We start from the raw sequence: 15265 nt of genomic DNA, 5'->3' as shown, positions 1-15265 counted from the left end.
CCTCTCACAAAGGAACCGAGCTTAATGTCTGGATAAAAAGTATCCTATATTACTTTTAACATTTCCGAGAATATGTGTACAAAGTTTCATGAGGATCGTATAAGCAGTTCTTGCGTGAAAGTGTAACAAACAAACTTACATTTAAATTTATAATATTAATAGGGATAGAACATTAGAGGTAAAACAATTTCTGTCAACTGCTAAATGGAATGGAATGACTAAACTGTTGGAGAACCACTACTAAAGTGAAGTGGTTTTTATGCTGCAATATTAGTCGTGTACATGGTTTCTGTATATGCTTAATTCTGTGGCTAGATGTATCTTGAGATATAAATGTCTGGATTCCGAGCAGAGTGTTCAACAAATAAGCTTAAAGAGCACAATCCTGTAATCAATTCGAATTCAATTCATTTAACTTTTAAAAGAGACCTAAATTGAGAGAATTTTGACATAAAACAAATTCACAAAAGATTTAAAAAAAATGGTTGACAAAAAGTTTTGTAATCTCATAGATTATTTCATTGATTTTATGTTATATCAGTCCCTATAGGCGTAAAAATTTAATAGGCCCGTTTTGACATTTGTGCAAGACTGTGTGTGTAACTGTAACTGTGAATGTAACTTGGAACAAAACTGAAATAAACAATAAAATAAAAATCAATTACATACAGTGTTTTAAAAATTACGTAATTTTTTTTGAGACGTTAAATAATATGAAAGAATATATCGCGAGTATTTTTTTTGCGCTTACTTTATAGTAGCATGCAATTTATAATTGTTGCGAAACGTTTCGAAAACACTTACGTTCTCAGACTTTTTTTTTTATTCTAGATTTGTAACCATTTTTTTTACTGAATATCGAAATTAAATAATGTGTAGTAACCTTTACTGCAAAGAATGTGCTTCGTTTTTAAAGCCGCAAATAAAATTTTGAATTGACGACACTGGGTGCTAAATAATGAGTCTGAGTTGATGTATCTGAGCAAGCGGCACATGAATGAAGCGTCCCCGCGCGCACTGCGCAGTTTTTCGTTCCCCATCTTGTAAAGTTGACTGTGCTCTCGTTTAAGTTTGATATATACTGTTTACTATTACGTTAACTTTGGCTCTTCTACTTTGGACATTGATTAAAACATAGTGTTTTGACTCGATTTTTGTGTTTGTTGTTATATAGTACGAACTCTGTTTCAACATGTTGAAAAGTGGACGTATAATCAACAGCCAGTCACGCGAATCGGTTGTGAAGTTAAAGGAATACTTTGAACGAACGAACACTTTACAATACATAATCATATAAATCAAGTACTGATACAAACTTGAATTGATTTATCGTGAGTATCGAGTACCGAGTCTTATGGTTCCATAACTAGTAACGTCGCGATGACAAATATCAAAACGGGCCTATTACTTTTTTACGCCTATAATAGCATTCAGTCCAAACTTTTGTAAGAAGTTTCGATTGAAAGAGGGTTTGACCTTGAAAGCTAAATATACGTAATTTCATCATTTACTAGTGATTTTGGTTCGAGCGTGCTTTACTAATTGTTATTTATCACTAAAAACGAGAGGTTGCCGCTTAAACTTAAAAGGGTTTGACATTTTAACCTTGAAAGTTAGCGCAAATGTTTGCTACATGATGTTTAATTTAGAATTTAGAGAATTGTGTATCTTAGAGAATAGTCAAGGGTCTAGACGGGGCAAACTAAAGTACAGGCTTAAATGGGGAGAGATAAAACCGGTCGCTTTTTTACTATTTGGTTTCGGACAGTATAAGTTTAAAACGTGGGATGTCTTTTCTAATATAATACCTGAACTTAATATATTCTTACGTCTTATTATGTAAATAATCTTTCAATTACTTTTTAGTGTAAAGATCGTTGTGAAAGTATTTAAAAATAATAAAAGCATACATTCATAAACTTAAAATTCAATTTTTAAAGCATATTTTGCACTAAAAAGTAATGAAAATGACAAGTTAAAGCAAAATAGAGCATACCTGTATATTTGATTCCTTTTTTTTATTAATAATTTAAAATGCACTTATTTTAAGATTTTGTTACAGTTTGGATATAGTAAGGTTGATACCAAAAGGTTCTACCGAAATTGGTATATACATAATTATGTAAAACGAGGCATAATAAAAACATGTACATAATAAATGTTGTGATATTTAGAATTAAGCTTTGTAGTTTTTTGTGAATGAACGAATGAGATCGTACATTGTACACCACATATACTTTAACGTTTTGATTTTAAACTTTAAAAACCGGGTTGTTAAAAGTTATTGCTTTGTTTAACTACAACATCCTGTATATGTTATACAGAATGGATGATTTTTTTTCACCTCACATAATTTTTTTGGTTGTTCTGCATCGTTAATATAACATAATTCCGTTAAGTATTCTGTAATTATTACAAGTATACTGAAATGTTGTAATTATAGTTTAATAAATTCGTCAACTTAAAACTAAAGCTACGAGGGTTCCAAACGCGCCCTGGTCTAAGAAGAAGCCCACAACAATTTTAGCCAGTTGTTATTTTTTTTGTCATCACCATCTCACATTGTCATTTAAAATCGATTAAAGAAGCAACCTGGTTAGATAAATAAATATTCTAACTTTCTTCTTTTAATTGTTAAGAGCACCTCTGGAACCTTACCCATTCTCTGCAATACAGTGCTATTCCGTTTATAGTTTATTGAGATAACACGTTAAAAAAAATATTTAGTGTTAAGCTGAAAAATTAATACGTCAAAAGTTTTTATAAATATTACCATTGGTCTAGTATCAGTGCTAATAATATGCTTGTAAACAAATTGTAAATAAAATAAATAGAAAGAAGTGTAGTGAGAAAAGGACGGTAACACTTTTATAACTTTTTCTGTTAGCATGAGTGAGTGTGATTTATTTTTAAATAGCTAGGTTTTTTTATTTCGTTATTGTTTGTGCGGTTTTTTGTTAATATTTTAACGCTTTAATTAAATTATTATAATTATTTTTTTCCTCTACATTTTAGCCCTTAATTGTAATCTCTCCAGCTGTTAAGTTATGATGCAGTGTAAGATGGTAACGGGCTAACCATGGGTTAGCCCGTTACGGTATGGTAGATATACAATGTGGTTAGCGTTAGGGTATGGTAGATATACAATGTGGTTAGCGTTAGGGTATGGTAGATATACAATGTGTAAATGAAAACCGAAATAATACTTCACAGGCTTTAGAGGTACATTATGTACTCTATCTGAAACTTATCTGTGAAACCGAAAACCTAATAGTTTTGAGTAAACCACTGCCATAGTTTTACTGAATGAAACCATATACAGCCCTACATCGCATGCAAAATCAAAATCATGTGACTCCTGTCACTTTATTAGGTAAGCGTCACGTAGCGTATGCACTATGCGCGTGGCGGTCTTTTATCTTCAATAGGGTTGCCATAAATAATACTTAGAATGTTTTGAATTTTAATGGAAAAATAAATATGCTTCTTTTGATTTAATATTTTTACAGGGTGATTCCTTATGAAATAAATAATGCATCCTTCAGTAATATTTCGTAATTCTGTTACACGTTGTATAAAAACCCTAATCGATTTCTACGCGACATAGTACCGGAACGCTTAATCGCGTAGCGGCACCAGTTTGCCGTGAAAGCATAATTTTTTATATTTATCACGTAACAGTAGCTGAACCGCTTGCTTACATTAATGTATAAAGAAGGCGTTTTTGGATCCAAACTTTGCCAACTCACAACTGGCAAAACTTTGGTGACCATAAGCAATAACAATGCATAATATAAATCATTGAAAACCTGTGATCAATAAGTACACACAAATTTTAACGCATTATAAAAACTTTGTAATTTATTATATTAGTTTCTATTGTACATAATGCAATAAATAATTTTAAATGATGTGTTGTGTTTTATTTTAAGCAAAAGAAAACATTTTTTATTTAATATATATATATTGAAGCAGGCGTAATGCTTTGTGGAATTTTATGATATACTCGTACTATAAATGTTAAGCTAACCAAATTTTCATTATTCAAATTCAAATTTAAAAATAGTTTATTCATGAAGACCTTATTACAGGCACTTATGAAGCGTTTATAAATTTAAAATGTTACACTAATGTTAGTGATGGTGATAACTGCATTCGTAAACTTACAACTAAAGCTAGGAGGGTTCCAAACGTGCCCTGGTCTAAGAAGAGCCCACAACAAACTTAGCCAGGTTAAATTTGTAATCTGAGGATGCTCCAGTGTTGGAGCGTGTCGTAGTAGCGTTTCTATCCAAGAGTTTTACTAGTCTTTTGTAAAAGTGGCTCTTATAAAAAAAATTGAAAAAGCGATATTTAAAGAGTTATTGGCTCCGAAGTATACTCGGTAGAAACGCTAATGCGTTAGGTGCATAATTGCAAGCTTATAAGATTATATTTTTTTGTTTTTTGGCTCTTGTCTTCGACTTGTCTAAGCTGTATGATGTTATAAATAATTCTGGCCAGCTATTCTAAGGGAAAAAATGCCAATATAACATTTTAGGCGAGGATAGCCTTTAAAGGGACGATTGATTGGCGCAGTGGGTAATTACCCTGCTTTCTAGACTCCACAACTGCAAAATTTTGTGTGAGAAACATGAACATAAAAATAGTATTCTACAATAAAAAATATATATTGTAAAAAGGGTTATTACAATTCTAATTTTTAAATGGTCACTAGATATAGTTATACCTACCACATAACATTACATAGACTAATGTACCCTCTACGCACGTTTCGCTCCAAAACCGGAGCATCCTCAGGAGATGTATGTCTTTAATAATTAGTAAGTGAAAAATCAGCCAAATGTGTCGCATTTTATACCTTTTCTACCCCTACCCCGCTGCCCTACCCCATTGCCGAAGATCTGTTTGGTGTGGAGTATAAGGATTAAAGAAATTATAAATTAACCATACAGATTCTCCTGCTTTTCGCGGAGTATAGCAAATTAGGCTTAATTTTCATGATATATCATGGATTTCCGCAAAGTAACGCCTGCTTCTATCCAATATTAACATTTAATGTATAACTGAGCTGGATTACCCATGTATACTTTAATTTCGGTGACCACCAGGTTGGTAGTTCGTTCACCAGCGATATACGGAGGCTCTTTAATTTATTACTTAAACTAAGCCACTACGGCATCAAAAATGTTGCACTTAATTTGATTGCCTCTTATCTTAGTGATAGAACACAAAAGGATGCATATGCATGTCTTATATGCATATGCATATGCATATAAGACATAAAGTCTCAGGGTGCATCACCTTAATGGGTGTCCCACAAGGCAAAATTTTTGGTCCTTTTCTATTTTTGGTGTATGTAAATGATCTCCCACACCATTTCAGTAACACTTGTGACATTGTACTGTTTGCAGATGATACATCTTTAATTTTCAAGACTGACAGAAGTAAAGACAATTCTGACGATGTAAGCCGTGCTATGTCGCATGTATCTCATTGGTTTACTGCTAATAACTTAGTTTTGAACGCAAAGAAAACAATTTAGTTACCAAATGTAAAGAAAGTTGATAAAAAAGTAATGATAAATGGAGAATCATTAAAAATGGAGAATTCCGCAGTTTTTCTAGGAGTTACCTTGGATTGTAAGCTACAGTGGAGTGTCCATATCGAGACACTAGCGGGATAGCTCAGCTCAGCTGCTTATGCTTTCAGAAAAATTAGACAGTTAACAGATGTTGAAACTGCTAGACTTGTTTATTTTGCATACTTCCATAGTGTAATGTCATATGGGATCTTGTTATGGGGCAGAGCTGCTGATATAGAAACTATATTTATACTACAGAAAAGTGCTGTGCGATCGATATATAAACTTAAATCACGCGAATCCCTTCGTGCCAAATTTGAAGAAATAGTTATACTTACAGTAGCCTCGCAATATATTTATAATCTCTATTAAACAAAACAAGTGATTATAAACAAAAAGTCGATCTAAACAGTCGACTTACTAGAAACGGACATTAATCCTTTGTGGGGATGGGTATATGCTTTTATAACATGATACCAAAGGTAATATTAGATCTACCTTTACCTAAGTTTAAGCAATATATTAAAACACATTTAAAAAATCGTGGTTACTACACGATTGATTGGAAGCAGGCCACTTCGCTCTCATCTCTCACAGAAAAATTCTTAAGATTGTTAAACTATAAAATGATGTTGGAAAAGAGCAATCTGCTGAGTTTCTTGCCGGCTCTTCTCAGTAGAATCTGCCTTCCGAACCGGTAGTAGAGTCACTACAAACAGACTGACTTGACGTTTCAAAAGTGCTTATAAATTAGGCCTACTTGAAATCAATAAAATTTTGAATTTTTCAATTTATTAAATAAAAATTTATAATTTTAAAACAGAAATGGTATTGTGAGCCAGTCTGAGACGAACAATAGAGCTAGCCTCGGTTTGGAAAGAAAAGTTTTTTTTTTCTTTTTAAATAATAATTGATGGAACAAGCTGACAGCCAATCTGAGGGTAACTGAAAAATTATCGATTATAAACAGAGCAACACTTCGCAGGGCATGCAAGAAACACGTCTGTCAAACACTGTCTTAAGACACACAGCATTGTGATAATGCTGCTTAGCGGCAGAAATAAGCATGGTGGTATTACTTCCCCGGACAAGCTCTACTAATAGTAGAGCTAAAAGTTAAGTAGTAATAAAAAAAAGCCTTATATTTCTTCATACATTTACATAATTTCATATTTATCCTTAATTTCAAGTATATAACGTGAAAAAAATAATAGTTACAATAATTGAATAACAAAACTGCGTTATGAAGAACCCTTTTTCAAGGTCAAGGCCTCCTCCAGAGACTGCCTGTTCTTTGCTTTCAGCATCCAGTTTGGTCCAGCCACGTTTTTGATATCATCATCCCACCGATATTGCGGTATACCTACTTCTAGCACGGTTACCTGTTGGGCCTGTAAGTAGTAAGCAAAGGTAGATAAAAAAAACAATAGAATAATAACAAGCAAAATTTATTTTACTTTGTTCTTACATGTTCGTGAATAAAATGGTAATTATAATGATTATACAATCTTAACAAATGGCATGCGGTAAGTGTAAAACTTCTTTATTTACATTACAAAGATGCTTAAAATAATTGGTAACATAGTTTGTTCAGAAAGGCACGGGCAAAGACACCACGTGGATTGAGTTAAATATAATCTTAAAATGAAAAACCCATGGTTCCATAGCAGGCAGAATTCATCCTATTTTATAATATTAACAGTTGTCTATGGTTTTGACATTCCTTAAGAATCTGTCTGTAAGGTTTAAATCGCGACGCCGATCTCCAAAAAAAAAACTCTTAGGTGATAAATATTGGTGAGCGATTGATGTATGCGTAGGCCACTCCTTAGATAAAGCGTTACTTATTTAAGCAGAACCTTCGGAATTAGTGAAAACGGGCATCAGTAAACTAACTTCTTGCTTAGTACCAGTAGTGTGAAATTACAATATTCACTAATATTAAAATTGTAAAAGTGTTCGTTTGTCCTTCTTTCACGCAGTGTTGCTGTAATCTTTGTAAAACAAAAAAATTGTCACCGACATAAATTATTAGTATAGTCTAAGAATAGCGCATAAAACCTTTGTGATGCTGAGTATATGCATTTATAGTATGATACCGATTTATAGGTATAGGTTTAAAAAATATATCGAAACAAATTAAATACATCGAGGTTTCTACACTATTGAATTTATGAATTTATTAATGACATGGTTGCTTAGAAGCAGGCCGCTCCGCTCCGCTTTCATCTGGAATCTGGAATGATGTTTAAAACGAGCCACTGCTGAGTTTCATGAGAGCTTCTTCTTGGTAGAATCTGCCTTCCGAACCGGGGGTAGAGTCACTACAAAACTTGACGTTTCAAAAGTACCTTTATTAGGCCTGAATTTTTGCACGTTAATAATTTAATACTTTTAATGCCTGGTTCGCGAGTAAGAATTTAGATGAAAGTTTATTGTTCATATTATATTTACCAAGTGAATTATGAATTACGTGGAAGGGTGCATAAGTATATTTAAATTCAAAATTCATTTATTTCAAGTAGGCCTAATATAAGCACTTTTGAAACGTCAATGCTGTCTGTGTGTAGTAACTCTACCACCGGTTTGGAAGGCAGATTCTACCGAGAAGAAGCCGGCAAAAAACTCAGCAGTTGCTCTTTTCCAATATCAACAATTTAGATTTCACATTTTAAAATTCATTTTTCTATCTTGTGAGAGATGAAAGCGGAGCCGGATGCTTGCAAGCAACCTTGTCGTTAAGAAATTCATCAATTGTATAATAACCTCGCTGTAATAAATGTGTTTTTACACATTCTTTAAACTTATGCATTGGTAGGTCCAAAATTACCTTAGGAACCATATTATAAAAGCGTATACTCAATTCCACAAATGACTTTTGCACCTTTCGCAGACGATATGCCGACGATATGACAATATTTAATAACGAATCACCCTGTAAAAATATATCAAAAGAAGCATATTTATTTAACTATACACACTAATTCAAAACACTTTAAGTGTTTACTTTTGACAACCCTACTCAGATAAAGACCGACACGCGCATAGTACCTACCTACGTGTTACAGGAGTCACTTGGTTGTATGTGATTTCTTTCAGTGAAAACTATGGCAGTGGTTTACTCAAAAACTATTAGCTCACGCTCTAAAACATGTGAGCTAATATTTCGGTTTTCATTTATACAGCGAACATGGCGGAGATTTTAATTTAAATACTTCTGATGCTAAGAGGAACTTCTCAGAAAGGTTCTGGACTGACTTTGACGTTCTTAACTGTACGTAGGGAATTTGGATTTTTATAAAGCCCGTAGGAACACTTTCTTTAATGGGATAAAAATTTGCCTATGTTACTAACTCTATGCCCAAAATCGAGTTGATTGTTTGGACGGTAAGGGCGTGAAAGAATGACAAGCGAATAACAAACACTTTCGCATTTATAATATTAGAAAGTATTATAAACTTAGCCTTACCAAACGAAAGGTAGCGGTTATTCCAACAAATAGTATCGATAGTCTGTCGTAAGAAATATGAAGAAAATATATGATAAGGGGAGGATATAGGAGATAAATAATCTAAAGAGAATTTCTTTTGGACTTAGGAGTTAAGGTTTGTTACGCACAATTTATAATTACTGAATTTTCTCTTGTCTGGTCTGGTGGTAGGCTTTGGCCGCAGCTAGGTACCACCTTACGGACAAAGACGGGCCGCTAAGCGATTTAGTGTCCCGGTTCGATGTCGCGTAGAAACCAATTAGGGGTATACCATACTTCCTAACAGGTTAGCCCGCTACCATATTAGACTGCATCATCACTTACCACCAGGTGAGATTGCAGTTAAGGTCTAACTTGTAGTGGAAAAAAAACTTAGGCAAGCAATGAATAAAGTCACGAAGGACATGGGATCGCCTAGAAATAGTACCTTTTTGGATGTTTCTTAAATAACGACGATGAATGAATAAATCCATGAACATAACATTTGTGTTAAGGTTAATACGGCTAAAAAAGTCACTTAGAAGCTATACGCAAAATAGCTTTCTGCTGCTCTAGTGAGAGAGAGAAAGGGAGGGTGAGAATGTAAAATTAACTACTTCAAACCTTCCGGAAAAAACTCCGTGATAATACTTTAAGTTTACGCTTTTATATCGATTTCTTTGCGTAATAAATATTTGGGCATCAATCCATTTTTTTTTTAATTTTCAGACATTAATAATTATTTTTGGAACCTATAATGTAAACTTTGTTTTAATAGCACCAGCTGACTTCAAGCCTTCAAACGTATCAAAGAATATGCTCTGAGACCATGTGCAATAAAATACTGCATCAAAATTGGCCAAGTACATTTCCTTGCAGTCAAACATACAACAACAACTATCCAAAAGTTATGTTAAAAAAAGTTATGTTATTTTAGTCAGCGAACGAATAAGTAGGTGTTTAAAAAAAGTGTGTGTACTTATGTACACACGTTAGAAGTTATACTTCTTTGGCGTAACAAGATAAAAAATGTATCTTACGCCATATTTTACGTTTGTAGAGAAAAAGACACTGACAATAGCAAAAAAGTATTTAATTTATTGAAAGTTTTATTATAAAGCATTATAGTTATCTCATTATAAGCCCAACAAGTTTCACTGAACATTAAAATTTGATATTTTTGTACAATTGAATCAATTAAATCACCGGAATGAGTCCACAGACTTTGACAATTGAAGTGTACACTGTCAAAACTTTTAGCTAACTTCAGGTTGCCGGTTTTTTGTGACGGTGTGCGCGCGCATCGTAAAAAGTGAGCTGGCGGACGATTTATTCCCCTCTCACTCTGTTTCGCAACTATCTTCGTCCTGTTAAAATTGCGTAATCATGTGCATTTCGTTACTTAGTATAATTTCACTCCAATGATTTTTTTCCTAACGCCGCTAAAGAAGTATAACTTCAAGAACATATTTTTGAGTTGACTGCCAGAAGACTGCAGATTTTTGCTTTATCATACTCAACTTTATCATACAGATACATTTCATCTATATTATTTAAATAAAAAGTAAATGATTCGACAATTACAAAGAGTATATAAATAACTAAAACACCTGGATAACAATCCCATATTTGGCATGATGGCAGTTACAAAAAAAAACGTATTTTTATTTATATTCGAAGTGAAATGGGTATTTATTTTTAATAAATGAAACTGCAAAAACTGTCTAGCGATCCGCCATGACAGGTGTAACGTCGAATTCTAAATAATTATGACGTCATGTCTATATAGACAATTTTGTACCGCGTGTTCTTTGAAAATCTTTACGTATATCAAATATTTTGTGCTAGTTCTGCCAATTGCGATATTTGCGATACGATGGATGATGTCCAGCATGTATTGGAATGTAGCAGATACAATTTGGAGCGACCAGATGTTATGCGGCGCTACAACATCAACAGCTTTGACGTGGGTGCTCTAACGAGCCTTCTCTCTCAACCAGAAGGTTTCAGGTCTGTTGTTGAGATACCTTTGCGTAGGCAGCAATAACAGATTGTATCTGTTACATTTCCCTTATATTAATATAACTATTAGGTTTTTTTTTCCTAGTCACTTAAGGGATGATGGGGCTGGCATATCCGTGTTGGATAAAAGTCCCAAATAAATAAAGATTAAAAAAAAAAAAAAAAAAAATTGTGATTTCAAACTACCCGTGTCTAAGTTTTTTGTTATCAATACCAATATTAATAATATTTGGCTATGGAACAAGGACTTACCTTGACACCCGGCGAGCGATTTCGCAGCAAATGTTTTTTTATAAATATAATTTGCAATTTATATACAAAACCTTTAGTTTATGTAATAATAAGATATTTTTATATCTACATACTTCCGAAAATCTCAAGGCAGTTTTTCAAAATAAGTCATCATGTCTATTTGGGTTAAGAACAAGTTAATAGCAGCGAAGAGAAAATTCCTTAAATGGGACATAACACATTCAAATAAAAATCGCTTCGTATATTTTAATTGAATGCCCTTCATCAAAATATGAATGATACTAGTGGAAGGGAATAAAGCATTACATAATTCTATATTATTAATTAATAATACTTATTGCTATAAATTATCTTCTTTAATTTCTTTCGAATTCGATGATTAATAATCGTGAAATGCATTAATTGTTCGCTATGCCATTAATTTTAGTAACAAAAAGAACTGTTATGTGATGTACTTATATTTAGTGAGATCTTAACCTATGAAGGTGCACTTTATTCTTAAATATAAGTGAACTTATCAATGGTCCTATACATATTTTATATTTACTCGAATTGGATTTTAAATTCGAAAAAGTTTTTTAACAAATACGAAAAAGTATATAATATCATTAAAAGTGCATTAAAAATGTAAAAAGGGAATGAATTTCTTAATTATTAATGATAATATAATAGAAAATATAAATGCGTCTACTAAACATATTCTAAATGTTATGACATGGTTTTTAAAAATAGAATACAATTTATGAATATTTAGTTTTAACTATTTTTTTTTTTTTACTTTATAAAGTAATAAACCGTCTACAATTGTTCATAACAGCGTTTATTATTTTGAAGGATATTCATAGTATTGCTTTTATTAGTAGTGTGCTCTGCATATTTTTTTTATACTTTTATTTTTTTCTACAACTACGGTCATACTTAACAATTTTTATTTTCCTAAACGAAATATACCTATTTAATTTTTTTGAAAACAAAAAAAATGTTTAGGAAAAAACAATCAAAATAGATTTTAGAAATTACTACCTATGTTGCAAGTTTAAATCATAATTTTTTAACAATGGAATGTCAAAAATAATTATTAGAGTATTTTACTTAATTAATGTCGATATGGGTGAAAGAACCAAAGATTATTATCGTTAGATACCAAAATAATGGCAGAGATTTTAAGAACACAAAATACGATTTTCATCACACACTTTAAAGCAAAAAGCGGAACCATGTGTCTCAATACATATATCGGTCACTGCTATATGAGTGAACACACTCATTTGACACACTCATTTTGTCAAATGACTGAGCGAACTCATTTGGGCATGGTGGGCGAATTAAATCAAAGTGAAGGTGGATGTAAATTAGCCTAACGATTTTAACCTTTAGCTATTACCAAAAAGAGTGAAGGTACTGTGGCGAGTGCGAAGGTATTGGGAACATAATATTGCAATGTTAAGAATAAGTTTTAGAAAATCAGTCTCAAAAACAGGCCATTGTTTTTTATATATATTTTAAATAGTAACACTAATTCGGTAAATCTTAAGCCATGAGATAAGTGTATTTATAAACAATTTAAACGTTAAATTAAACCGATCTTTCCATATAAAAAGTGTGGTAGATATTGTGCATCGAAAAATAGATATAATATTTAGAGTGATGTAGTAAATACGCAAAATCAGACATTACCGTGAATGACCAGTTATTTCAATTATGTCGAAGATACATATAGTGCTATACAATTTGTTATAAAAGTGGGCCAACTATCAACTTAAAAGGATCATTTCAATTCCAATGCACTTCAATTATTCAACATTTTTTTTTTTACATTACGATTAAACTAGTAGATTTTACAGTCGCTTAGGTTAATATACCTTGACTAGGGCGACAGCAAGTTTTAGGGCGCGGCATAAAAGTTCGATGGTAGGCCCACTGTTCCTTTTAAGAGTACCTATAAATATAGACTAACACATAATACATCAAAGATTTCGTTTGATATGATAGAAAAAGCCAAATATGTAAACAATATTATTTAAAACTAAAAAGAAGATATTCAGATCAAATTGGCTGGAATTACGGTTGGTTTGACGATACTCGACCGATACGTTGACATCCGGTATCCCGGCCCGACTATTTCAGACCCGATAAACGCCATACATTTCCTAGGGATGGATTCAATCAGAATCGGGCAAATTCAACTCAAATTACCAATTATGTACGTACTTATGAAAATTAAGCTTGATTTGCTATACTCGGCGAAAAGCAGGAGAATCTGTATGGTGTAATTTATAATTTCTTCAATACTTATGCTCCACCAAACAGATCTTCGGCAATGTGGGTCTATACACGTTTCGCTCCGAAACCGGAGCATCCTCAGATTTTTCTTTACAATGAATAATTGTTAAGTCATCAATTATAAATTATAAATTACACCCTACAGATTCAGATCTGCCTTGCAATCTTACACCGACATGGTAAACTCCATCCTGAGTGACCTCAAGAAATTCAACAATACTTAGTAGATTAAAAATTTTTAGTAATAATTATTATAAGTGTGTACATTTTATAGTTTTAGTTTATCTATGTGTATAGGAAGAACAGCCTGGCCGATGTATCAAATCGTAGAAGCAGGGCTGTACTTTTCTTTTTCAATAATTGTATCTTACGAAACTGTTAATTATAAGCATATAAAATAAGATAATGTAAGAAAACTAAATTAATAAAAAAAAAAAAAACCCTACAGATTCTCCTGCATTTCGCGGAGTATAGCAAATTAAGCTTAATTTTCATAATATATCATGGATTTCCGCAAAGTGACGTCTGCTTTCCAATTAACGTACAGAGAAATTTCGACATAGTGTATTTAAATAAAAAAAGTAAGTATGTGTAAAACTCACGGCAATTTCTACTATCAAAGTGTCTTAACTGATTCTAGCTGTAAAACTTTTCTATTCCACATTTGTTTGGCGTATCTGGCAATTTCTATTAAACCAAACCTTAGCATAACTGACACACACATAAAACGTCAGTCTTTAAACGATTTCATCACATGTAATTATTGCTGGATGCGCTTCAAGCATGAGAGCTTTAACATAGGTGAAGTCAGTTTCTCCCACGAAGGCGATTTAGTATGAGTTGTAGGAGAGCAGTATACCAACAGGTGTAAAACCAAGAAAACATTTGACGTGTCCACAGTTGCTACTTAGCATACACTAAAAACAACGTGCAAACACTACAACAGCCTTCGTGGGATAGATTTAAGTTAAGTATAGAAAAGAGAATAGCGATAAATAAAATAATAACATATTGTGAAAAATGCACAAATGGAGGTTCAATTTTTAAATCGTATCCTAAATATTTCTTGTCAAGCCACAAGTTTTGTGGATGTGTCTTGGTTTGCTACAAAGGATTCCCCGAATGTAGTGACTGAGTTGTCGACTAATAGAAGTTCCCAGTATTGATTAGTTAGGGCCGTTTACTTAAATGGGCATAGAATTCCTCTCGAAATCATTGCCTCGGTTTGCTACAAAGACTTTATATAATGTGTATGGCTTTGTCTATGGTTTACAAGGGAACTATAAATATCTCCACGTTTAATTCAAAGAATATTCCGAAATTGAGATTGGCCATTCCATGTAATGACCCCAACTACTGACTTGGGACCGTTGTTACAAACGTAATCGACTGTCATCACCAGACCATCACAAACCTCAATACTGGATATCATATTTTGTATATTAAGTGTGTGTAAGAAAAATAATGTCATCTCTATGATAATCGTGCGTTTCTAAAAAATTACAGTTTCACGAAAAATCTACTAATTATAGCTTTAAAATGTTTTTTTTTTATATAGTTAAACATGTGCTTATAATTTTATACAATTTACGATTGTATAATCGAAGTAGATAATAGTAATTGTGCATTTTGGTATACCAATTGTTTTGGGCCTT

The sequence above is a fragment of the Pararge aegeria genome, chromosome 16, assembly GCF_905163445.1.
Source record: "Pararge aegeria chromosome 16, ilParAegt1.1, whole genome shotgun sequence".
NCBI classification, from domain to species: domain Eukaryota; kingdom Metazoa; phylum Arthropoda; class Insecta; order Lepidoptera; family Nymphalidae; genus Pararge; species Pararge aegeria.
Note: the sequence above shows the minus strand (reverse complement) of the source record.